Genomic DNA, 12,203 nt, shown 5'->3' on the forward strand with positions numbered 1-12,203 from the left:
GAACAACACAGGCTTTGAATCCAATGACACATTTGTAGTTTGACCTCTATTTTTATTGCCACTCGGTCTGACCAAGAGGCAACCTAGTGTTCTCAGACACAAGACTGTTCTGAATTTAGCCTTTCTGGGGAAGATATGTTTTGCCATTACACAATCACTGCATGTGTTGCACTGAATAATCCACCTTAGATTCTAAATGAATGCAACTAATCAAAATTTAATGCGATACCATCTAAGAAATTCACTTTATTTTTAAGAGAATGTTCTGAGCATGCAGTCACTGGGACCTTTTTCCCCACTAACAGTATCACTTTGCTTTCAGTTCTTCCACGAGGTAAAATGATAGTTGTATTTTTCCTCATCCATTTCCCCTACTAGGTGGATTCTGAAAATACTCCGAGTTCACCCAAACTTATTACACCATTCTTCATACTACAAACATCAGGGCACAATTTCTCCATCCAGCAAAGTTAATTTCTTCATGATATAAGCAAATTTAATTCCCTGCAGATTTAGTGGATAAATTCAGCTTTAGATAAAGAAGATAAATGAGTACTGCAAAAAAAGAAAACCATGGAGGGCAAATTGCAAGCAAAGATACTAATTAGTATCAATATGGACTGCCATGAATAGAGTGATTTTGTATTTGGTTCAATCATCTTATCATCTGTGATAAACTGTCCAACTCTAGAATAAGCAGATTAGTTCAATTTTTAAATGGAGTGTTGTGACAAAGATGTTCAGCAGAATCCAAGAGACTTGAAATGATAGACAGCCAAAGCTTCCACTGAAAATTCAGAGAAAATTGAATTTTCCATAAAGAAAGAATAATTTCCTGAAGTATCCGTAGCTTCAAATTATGAAAGGTTTTGTTTGTTTTCCACATCTTCCTGTTACAAACCTTGAGAAACAGGGCACCTTGAGAACAGCAAATCTGACACCTGGAAGGAGGGGAAAACAAAGCCTGTTTGAGAACTAGTGGAAAACTTGTATGCTTGGTGAAAGAAATACATATAAATAAAGCTTCTGGGGAAAGGGGGAGAAATCAGGAAGCATAAGCTTAAATGTTTTGGTTGCAGTAGCCAGAAAGAATGGAAATTACTTCAGTAAGGTACTGAGAAAAAGCCACAAGATAGTGTAGACTGAGGATTTAAAGAAGGAAAAGTGAAGGTAGTATTAGAGTGGTAAAAGTCAGCTTTTCCTCAAAGAATGCTTCCAAGAATTCAGCTAAAACTTATTGTGTTAATATTACTTCTTTCTCTTTTGACAAGAGATGAGGACATGGAAGAGGAGGAACTGAGGTTGGCAACAGCTGCTAATTGCTTTGTGCAAGAAGTTGGGAGAGCTTCTGAACTTAGGGAAATGATAGATGATGGAAAGAGAATAAGATGTAGCATTAGCATCCAGTCTTATAATCCTCAAACCCAAACATCCTGACAAGTCAGCAAACCCTGATATCGCTGGGACAACATACTGAATTTCTTGAGTAACTCTGGAAAGCAAAGAGTTCTGAAACCAAGGGGTTTTTTTCTCATTGTAATGAGTTATGGCTCTGGACAAATCTTCAAATTCAAGTTGCACACTGCTCAGTCTTCTTATCATCCTTGAAAGAATTCTTGGTCCCTCTTTTCCTTTTTGCATATAAATCAGCTGGGCTTAATTAACAAATAAAAATCATCTGTGTTAAGCTTTTATTTGCAATATCCCCACTTCCTGGATTCCTGAAAGCTAAAACCAGGCAGGTAGGTAATTATCCTGTCGAGTTCGTCACAGATGGGCCCACATGCAGAGATCCAGATGTGTTCTATACAGCATCAGCAACAGAAAAACAGGGAAACTCATACCAAAGCTCTCTCTTTCACTCCACAGATATTCCAGAATAATATCTGGGGTTTGAATCTATATCACTTCCCCCCTGGAGATTGATGGTCAGTGAATAAAAAGCAAGAACAAAGTCAGCCTAGAAAGCCAAAGGGTTTGGGTTTTCTTCGCTTTGCAAACAAAACTTTTAAAATAACGAATTTGATGTGATTTTTAGCCAAGTGTACCCAAGTTAATTTAAAACATTTGTGAACCCTAACAACCCTTTTAACAAACACAGTTAAGAAACCTTAAAGAGGCAAGTTTCACATGATTTTTAGCAGAAGTTTGGCTGAATCTCAAATGTGACTTCATGATGCACATAGCAGCCGTGACAAAGGCATAAAACATCAGAGTTTCAAAATAGTCTTGTAGCTCTCCTCTATTGCTCAGTTTTCCCATTTTTACAAAATCAATAGCAAAATTTAAGTTTTGATCTTTGCTTGGTCTCCAACCTCATCTCCCTTTTATCTTATTAGTTTCGTCACAATATAATGCTATTGTGCTATCAAATATTCCATTTGCATCTGCAAGATATACATAAATAGGTATTTCATATTGAAATACTGGCAAGAGTAATTTTAAAAGTTAATTTTTTACCATGATTTCTGTACCAGACCTTGAGAGTTTCTTATCACCTGGATGAGGAAAAATTAAGTATAAGATATAACTTAGGCCATAAGAAAGAGAGATGCTCATTTTGAAAAGATAGACTTTCTATCAATATTTGTTTTGTTCCTTAGAGTTAATTGTGAGGATTTGTTCACTTTTGTTGTTGAACATAATGAGGTTTCTGACTTTTGAGTGAATATTTTTTAATTTAAAAACATAGTCTTTCCAATGTTCAAATGGTTCTTTCAGGAAACACTTCAATTCTCTTAGAAGGATTACTATTCTCCAGTGATTCAACGTCGCATTTATGTCTCTATAAGCTAGTAAAAAAAATATTACAGTGCAATAAATACTGGGCTGCTTTATGTCTGAAATGCATAAATGCTTTTGTCATGCCAGTATTATAATACATTGTTTTCAGTCTTTTGTTTAATCATTTCAGCTTCACTGAAAACATCTGAAACTGTATGCCATTTTCAGACAATTTGACAGATAGTAGCTCTAAAAGTAAACTTCATTAAGAAGTTCATGAGGCTGGATGTAGGCCAAAGACACAAAATAGAGGCTGAAGGATGACATTAGAGTGCCTATTTCCTCTGACCAAGCAAGAAGCATGTTGATGATGTTCCATTAATGTTTAGGTTACATAGGGAATAGTATATAGGATAAAGGATAAAGTTAGAAATTAATATACTGTGAGATGAGGGAGAAACATGTCACCCTTAAAATATAAATATACATATATATCTGTCCCTTAGACATTGTTTGTTTCTTCAGTCACTCAGCACTGCTTCTTCAGTTAGGGGTGATTGCAGATGGGAAGAGTGCCCAGACAGACGGGGGAAAGGAATACGCATTTTTACGGAAAACAAGGGACAAGAGAAAACAGATAATTGCTTAGATTATTCTAAACACTAATGTATATGACCTCAAATTACCAAGGTAATCATGTTATGAATTAGTTTTCATGTCATAATTTCAAACTGAAACTTTCCCATTCTTTATCTATTACATGTATTTGTGTCTGGGCTCGTGATACATCTGAGATCTTAAAACCACTCAGAATCTTCAGCACCACCACAATGGAAGAGTGGGTCATACCACACACTGAGAACTTCAGCAAACTGAAACCAAGTCATTTCCTTGAGATTTTGCATGAAGTCTTGCTCCCCAAGGCCCAAACTAAGCATTTAAATCAGGAAATAATGCACTTCATTAAGTTGTTCCATTTAAGTCCCTGGAGTTAAGTGGAATAATTTTTAGCCACTGAGAAAATGCCTCATTTTAAATGCCTCATTTAAAATATTAGTGCATGTTGAAAAGAGAACAGCCAATCCCATACTCATCCCCTTTGTGGTAGCTGGACTGTACCTTTGGTTAGCATCCCCCCATCTACCCTGATCACTGGGTCTCACTGCAGAGCCTATTGCACTGTGTGTACAAGTGAGATTCTGGAGAGAGCCCTGAAGGGTTTTCTTGCTGTCCTAGTGAACAAAAAGTTCAGAACTTCAAACCTTTTCTGATTAGATGTTGAATTTTGACTAGAGTTTGTTTGAGTTCAATTATTGTAGCACATTAGCACAGATTTACATTTCTAAAACTTGGCAAAAGTTCAGGTAAAAACAAAATACATCCTGAGCAAAAGGGCTATTAATACTTTATAGGCATTTAAACTGAAGAAACGTTAACAAGCCACTGCCAAAAAAATATGCAAACATGGGGATTGCACTTGAGATCAAATCTTTTGCATTTGAAACAATAGAAATAAGGGAGGGCCTCATGGAAAAACCTCTGCTATGTGCTAATAATATATCTAGGTTTTGTAGAGGTCAGAGAGATGAAACAGTGCCCCTGGAGCACTTACATACGGTAAAGAAGTGATTGCTGTGTTTCCCTATTGCTCCTATTTTTTTCTTTCTTCTTAGCCACCACCTCTTTGCAGTGTAGCATCATCTCTTTCCCAGCTCATCTAGCATCTGTCAAAAAGTCACTTCAAATCAGTCATACTTTAAAAACATTTTCTACCTCCCTTTCTGCACCTCCCTTCCCCAATCTCTGTAATTCTTCAAATATTTCTTCACTTGATTCTTCAGTTAGTTCTTAATTCAAGAAAGTGCTCTTGAATTCTTGAATTGAAGACAGTAGACTTTCATGCCTTGAAAAGAGAAATAATGCCCTGAAGTATTTTCTGCAAGATGAAAAGGAAAAATCCAGTAGCCTAACAAACCCCTGCAGTCACATAGGCAGGGAATGTGCAGTCTCTGGATATGGCTTGCTTTTGATCACCAAAACACAGATTTATTGTTTCACTTACCAATTTTAGTGAGCAGATTTGTTGAGAAAATGTACAGTCTTTTTACCTAGATTTGTTGATATTACTTTTTGATTCACAAAAATCTCACTGTCTTTGCCTTATAAAAGCAATCTGCATACTTCCTATGAAATTAATGTCTCAATAGGTATCATGTTTTGCAGATTTGCAACCTGAATGTTCTCCCTAAATACATATATAATATATATGTATTATATTGTATATATATTGTATTATATATTGTGTATATATTTGATTTTTAAAAAATCTAAATATGCAGATTTTCCCTGGTTTGACCTAATAGGTCCCCATAAACCATTCTTCTAAATGTTTGAGCCATCATCACTCAGCTCACAATTTGTCTGGTCATCATTCACACACAAAGCCACTGAAAAACAAAATATAACTTCAATGCTTAGCTGTTGATAAACAAATGTAAGGACAGAGTACATTACAGAGCTGCAACTGAATGTTCAATGGGCAAATAAAATATCTTTTTTCTTCTTTTTTGGTTTTATTTTTGTCTCTTTTTTGTTGTTGTTGTTTTAGTTTAGGGTTTGGGGTTTTTTTTTAATTTGGTTGGTTGGTTTGGCTTTGGGTGTGTTTTTTGATTTTGGTTTGGTTTGGGGTTTTGGGTTTTTTTTGTTTTTGGTTTTGGTTTTGATTTTGTTTTGGTTTTGGTTTTTTTGTTTTGGTTTGGTTTTGGGGTGTTTTTGGGTTTTTTGGGTTTTGGGGTTTTTTTTGTTTGGTTGGTTTTTGTTTTGGTGTTTTGGTGGTTTTTTTTGTTAAACAGTTATTATTGTTAAGAGAATACTGCCTGTAGTGTTATCAGGAATGAAAGACATAATGATATAGTCCAGTCCAGCAAAGACAAAATCTGGGTGGTAATCACAGTTCACTCTCGAAGTTCAAACAACTCTTCTCATCAGATCTTTGTGAAAACCTGTATGCTTGCTCCACAGTCATTCTGAACCAATTTAGTTTCTTGTACGTGCCAGATGTGTTAAGTGAAGGAGGGGGTGGGGCGTGTAAGACAGGTGAGCATTTCTTTTACAGGAGTTCCTGGATAGGTGACACCTTCCTTGTCAGAATCTGTTTGCTCTTCCCTAGTGCCTTCATTGTTCTGTTATCATTGGCTGGTCAACTGTACAGGCTGCTGATCTAACAGAAAAATAATTTTCCTTTTTTTGTTCTTGTTCCATTTTACTTATATTTCCTCTATGTCCATACAAGTGCTTGTCCAGCTTCCTAAAGGGGACAGGTGAAATGCAAACAGACAACCCATAAATGGACAGCAGTGATCAAATGTCTACTCATGGTTCAATAACATTGCTTAACTGAATACTTCTTTGCAAGGAATAATAGTTGTGAGAAGTGTGTCAGATATCACAAACTCAAAAATAGAGTAGCTTTCGTTGTCCACTATGTATAAAACATGATATTTCCCAAAGACAATTTCTAGCCCAAATGGGAAATTTACATCTTGGAAAATACTGCTGTTGCTTCCTGAAAAACTGCTTCTCATAAACTCAGTTCTCAATAAAAATAAAAAAAATTCTTGTGGGTTTTATTTATTGGTGCCAGATGAGTTCAATGCACTGGACTAACATTTGATGAGTTCAGATATAGTTGTTGAGATTAAGCAGTCCTGTTATTACAGCTTGTAAGAAGCCATCAGACATCATTTGGCTTGACAGAACCGATCTGGAGATTAATTAAACAAAACAGTGGTGGTGGAAAAGTTCTGCAAATGGAGACTTGCAGACCATGCACACAACTTAGATCAGAAACAGGAAGAAAATTACTCCATCATTTAGGCTATATACAAATATTTAAATATATCCAGCCTGTGGAATAAACTGTAGATCTTTTAGAGCTACTGCAAAATGAAGATTCAGTTGCATAGAGATGGTGCTTCTTGCCAAGACTTCCATACCTGCAGAGAGGTAAAAGGGGGATGGACAGTAGTACACATCGGATGAAAAAAGAATGTTACTTATAGGCATACACTGTTTGTGTGAATTCTGTGCCCAGGAATCCCCGGGCACAGGTGGACAGGAAAGCTGACTGAGGGAGAGGAGGGGACACTTGGAAGCAGTTTAAGTCAGTGCCTATAAAAAAACAGGGTCAGCAGCTATTTTTCTCACTGACCTCACATAAATCAAGAATGAATAAGAGATTTTCATGCTCAAGACACAAGTCCTGGCTCCTCTCTGTACCCTCAAACATTATTTTTTGAACGGTTTTGAACAAGCCCTGAAGGCCATAACTCGCACAAATACCAAAGATTTCAGGGACAATTACACATGACCAATGACTGTAAGTTGTTTAAATCCTATATTTAGTGTTGAGGATGAGCCTGTGCCATCATGAAAGCACAGAGCTCCTTCATAATAACATAGAGACACTGTCAAAGCAATGGCCAACGAAATGTGGAGACTTCACCAGATCCTGGCAAAAGTACTATGCCGCAATTTGAAATGCTCCCACATAGTCCACATTTAGTTGTTTATGTAACAGAACTTGTGGGAACAACAATTATGTGTTAGAAGAAAATTGCTTATGATTAGCCTGAAGAAGAGTATTTCATCTTTGTGTTCAGTATGGCATTGCTTAATTAAAGGATAATATCAAAAGGAAATATATTTGCCAAGCTGTCTGAGAAATCAGAAATTCAGTGTTTGCTGGCTCTGGTTAGATATAATACGCTTGAAATTTTCTTCTTCCACATATGCAACTGTCTGTACTCAATATTTTCAAAAAATACCCAAACAAAGACATATCTCTAAATTATCAACAATTCATAAAATTGCACGTCAATCAAAATTAATCTGATTTTACAATAGATTAAATCTCATCATAATAATGCTGCTTAAAAGAATTAATATTTAGCCTTCTTTTAAGCTTTTTCTGCTGATGCCTTAGGCTCCTTAATCCTGAATTCATATCCTAATTTTCAGAAGAATTTATAATGTGATTCTCTTATTTTGCTTCCTAAATACAGCTTTTCATCAAAAACTTTTTAAGCTCCCTTCATAAGTTACTAAGTTAATGACAAAGATAAGTACACACAGAACTCTGACTAGAAGTTGACTCTCATTTTACAGATCTCTCAGTCTCATTTTTACTTTGGCCAGAATTAAAATAAAAACAATCACAGCGAAATTTAATGGGACTTAATTTTATCATAGAATCATAAAATGGTGCTCAAGCCTTTTTGATCAGCTTAGGGGCTCTCCTCCAGACTCATTCCAACAGGTCAATGTCTTTCTTGTGCTGGGGACCCCAGCATGGGTTGCAGCACTGTGGATAGGCTCTCTCCAGAGCAGAGTAGAGGGAGAATCCCCTCCCTCATCATGCTGGCCAAGCTGATTTGGATGCAGCCTAAGATGTGTTTGCCTTTCTGGGCTGTTGAATTGCTAGATCATGTTTGATTTTGAATTTTGAATTTTTCATCCACAAACTTTTGCAAGTCCTTCTCCTCAGGACTGCTCTAAATTAATTATCTACCAGCCTGTATATGCACTTGGGATTGCCCCAACTCAGGTGCAGGACCTTGCATTTTGTTTTGTTGAACTTCATGAGGTTTCACAGGCCCACCCCTCAAGCCTGCCAAGGTGCCTCTGGATGCCATCCCTTCCCTCCAGTGTGCCAACTGCACCAGGTGCCTGTTGATTTGGTCTCAAGCCCCTTCCATGGATGTTAATTTGTTCAGCTTTGTTCAGCTTGATCAACCTTCTGTTATTTGCTTGCCCACAATCAAATTGCATGGCCCAACAGAACCAACAGGCAAATTCAAATGCTCAAATTATCAAAACCATATAAATTACTTTGTAGCTTCAGAGACTTCTAATCTATAAATTTTAATCCTTAAACAACAGAAATGTTCATCCTAGTTGCTGTGAAGAAGAAAATTTGACTACCCCAGACCAAACCGGCACACTGGGAAAGCTGCTGGCTGCCTGCTGAAGGATCAGGAATGTGCCTGGGCTGCCACGATGCATGGCAGAAACCAGCTCAGTGCAGATCTGCATCCCAGAGGGCAGACTGGGAGGAGGGCAGCCCCCTTAGATGCCAGCAGTGCCACTAAAGGCTAGCAGAGCCAGGCAGATCTCAGCAATCTGTACCCAGCAGGACATTTCCTCCTTGCACAGGAAGGAGTGCAGAGGGTTTGGGGTGCATAGGAGGGATGAACTCTGATCCCACACCTGCTTGTGTGTTGGAGGGTGGGGGAGAAAAAACAGTGTATCCCCCATCAGTTATTTCTTTGAGCATCAGCATTCCAGCATCAAAAGGATGCTAGAGCACTCCTCTGTCACCTGCCCCCATGTCCAGCCTGAACATGTGATTGTGGGGGGGCTGCAGGAACAGGAGCAGCTGGCAGAAGATTCAGTTCTCATGGACACTCCAGGATTCACGGGTGCCAACCATCCCAGTGGCTGGGTGCATCTCTGGTGTGAAACTGCTTTTGCAAAGCACTCAGCAGACACCAAGAAGGTCACACACCAGGTTCTTTGATACTTCCAGTGACAGGCAGTACCTGTATTGGCAACAGGATGGGCACAACCAAGGACCTGACACCGCTGTGTTCTCCATTGAAGTTTTTGTTCTCATTATTGTTCTCCTTCTTCCTGCTGCTGGAGCTGTCCTGATCACAGCAGCTGTTAGAGGCAAGTTTCATTTTCCTGGTCCAAAATAACCACTGCTGCCACACAGAGAGGAGTGTAGATTCTTGGACAAGCCTGCTCTGCTCAGCATCCTGCAGCAGCCTTGTCTCCTGGTACAGAGACTCCTTGCGCTGCTGCATTTGCTGGGCCATGGCCACACGGATCAGGTGATGGTGCTTCAGCCTGGCCAGGATGGCCAGCACAGCCAGGAAGAGTGCAATTGACAGCCATGGCCTGGGAGAAGTGGGAGAAATGTTTGCTGAGCAGGGCTGGGTGGGAGGTAACATGGAGCAGAAGCTGCCTGGAGCTAGGGACCAGCAGGTGAGGAGGTGAGGGAGGTGCGAGGGAGCAAGGGAAGTGCTTGTGAACACTGCAGGGATGGAAGCTGTGAACCATTTCACAGAAGCCTTGGGGCACTGGGCTCTACAGGATTGAAGGGGATGCAGTCCTTGACTGGAGACAACACACAGCCCACCCTACCCAAAGCACCCTCACAGCCAATCCCTGGCTGCCATCCAAGCAGAGTCTCCCAAGGCCCCCACCCCTGCCCTGCTACAGTGTCCCACAGAGCTTTATCTTAAACAAAGCTTTAAAGGAATGTTTTAACTTCCTCTTCAAATTATCAAAGTTATGGAGAATAATTAGATTGTATGTGTTCAATATGATGTAGGTGATGTCTTTCTCAAGATGGTGTAGGTGACGTAAGTGATGTCTTTCTCAAGATGGAAGATGCTTTTCTCACCTACAAATAGAAATTTCAGCATTTGAGACAATGTTAAAGAGTTAAATTAGGCTAAACAGAAATATTATATAAAGAATAATGCATTTGTTTGTGACTTCTTTAACTTAGTAGAAATTATATGAGTTACAAATTAGAAGACTCTCCTCCACACAAATCAGAAAGCAAACAATTTATCACAAAAAAACTCTGTGCCTAAATATCTGAAAGATATCTTCACTATCAGCCATTGAAAAATTTGGTATGCTTTTAAAATTGTCAAAGAAATATTGTGTCACCCTCAAGTGGGTTATTTTGTCTGCTTCAGGGGCCGTTGGTAACAGCTGTTACACAAGGTCTTATCTGTTCTTCATTTTCAGTGTTCCTTTTCCTTAACAATAGTGATGTATCATGAAGAAATAATATAAATGGCAGATGTCAAGACCACTGAAAATAGTCTCAAAATAGTGATATGGTAACATTCCTGAGAAAGAGAAGCAAAGTAGCAGGAGAGTTTAAAATACAGCTATTTTTAATTTTAGCCTAGACTAAAAGACTTTCAGATCGGCATTGATATTTAAAGTGGAAGTCAATGCAATTTGAGTAAAGGACAGATTTTTTTCACAATTACAAATTGGCACTTTACAGCACCGCTAAACCTCACTGATAATGTGAATAAGCATCAGTAGGAAAGAGTGACAGAAACCAAACCTCGTCCTTGAACAAGCAGCCTCCCATAAAGTTTTTCAGACAGGTTTACTTATCCAGACACCAAAATAACCCAAAGCTAAGGCTAATGTTAGATGCTTCTCAGAGCAATATCCAGTACCATAGTTTTAATGCAAATATATTAATACAAACAGTGATATTTAAAATATATAGCACTCTTTTTTCCTAATAAACTAAAAGTGTCTGCTTTTTCACATTCCCAGACTTTGTGCTTTCAGAGATAACGTATTGTACAAAGCCTTATCCTTTTGCCAAACAATACAATGCCATGATAACAACAAAGCTGGGAACTAATCCAGCCTTTCTGAGCCAGAGATATTACCATTACTAACAGTCAGGCCCATAGCCCTGAGACAAAAATGTGAAAGCACTAATGATATTTTTTCCGTAAGGATAGACAAAATTGGCAATTAACACAGGCTCTGAATTTTGTTGGTGGCATTAATAAGGCACTTTACTATTCATATTTAGGAACAGAAAAGCTCCCAGAAAAACTGACAATGAAGCACTCATCTCTGAAGTATGAATATAAAGTGTTTCACAATGTCTAGCATTTTTCTGTTCTTTTTAGTGTCTCCCCGGACCACTTTGCTTCCCATCTCACCACCCATCACTCATTTCTGCATCACAGCTCTTACCATCTCCATTTACTTTCTCCTTGATCATGTGTCCCTCTCCTTCTTCCTTATTTTCTTCATTCCCCAGCACTATGACCCTCTTTCAACTCCCCAGTATTTAGTCTTTCATTTCTCTTTTCTGAACTTGCCATAATTCCTAAATTTATGACATTTTAACATCTCTCTTTTTCTAACACCAATTACAGGAATCCACTGCTCAAAACAAGATGACAATACGCAATCATATGATCACAGGGAATTTCAGGTTGGAAAGGTCTCATATCCATCCCTTCACTCACAGCAGTCTCACATTTGAGATCAGATGGGGCTGTTCCAAGCTCTGTCCACTTGCATCTGGAAAACCTCCAAGAACAAAGACTATGCAGCATCTCTGAGCAACCTGTTCCACTGCCTGTTTCTCCTTGTGGGAAAAATTATTTCCTTAGATGTGAAGCTCTCTTCTTTCAACTTATGCCTGTTATTTCACATTCTCCTGCCCTGCAGCAATGTGATCAGCCTGGCTGCATCTACTCCATGACATTCCCGTAGCCCCAGGGGGCTGCTGTCCTATTCCATGAAGCTATGCCTTCTCCAGGCTGTACAAGCCCAAGTCCCCCAGCCCCAACTGACAGGAAAATTTCTCTGCTCCTTCCAGCCTGAGACCAGGGTCTTTTCCAAAGAGTAGCTCC

The 12,203-nt window shown here is 38.8% G+C and overlaps 1 long non-coding RNA gene across 1 annotated transcript in view; it reads right to left on the reverse strand.

The window, feature by feature from the left end:
* Positions 1–216: 216 nt before the first annotated feature.
* Positions 217–12,203, reverse strand: part of LOC132329521 (uncharacterized) — a 38,467-nt gene continuing 26,480 nt past the window's right edge. The window contains exon 2 of the long non-coding RNA XR_009487076.1: positions 217–941. This is a non-coding gene — a long non-coding RNA (uncharacterized LOC132329521). The remainder of the gene's footprint in view (positions 942–12,203) is intronic.

Source organism: Haemorhous mexicanus, chromosome 1, assembly GCF_027477595.1.
Source record: "Haemorhous mexicanus isolate bHaeMex1 chromosome 1, bHaeMex1.pri, whole genome shotgun sequence".
Taxonomy (NCBI): Eukaryota; Metazoa; Chordata; class Aves; order Passeriformes; family Fringillidae; genus Haemorhous; species Haemorhous mexicanus.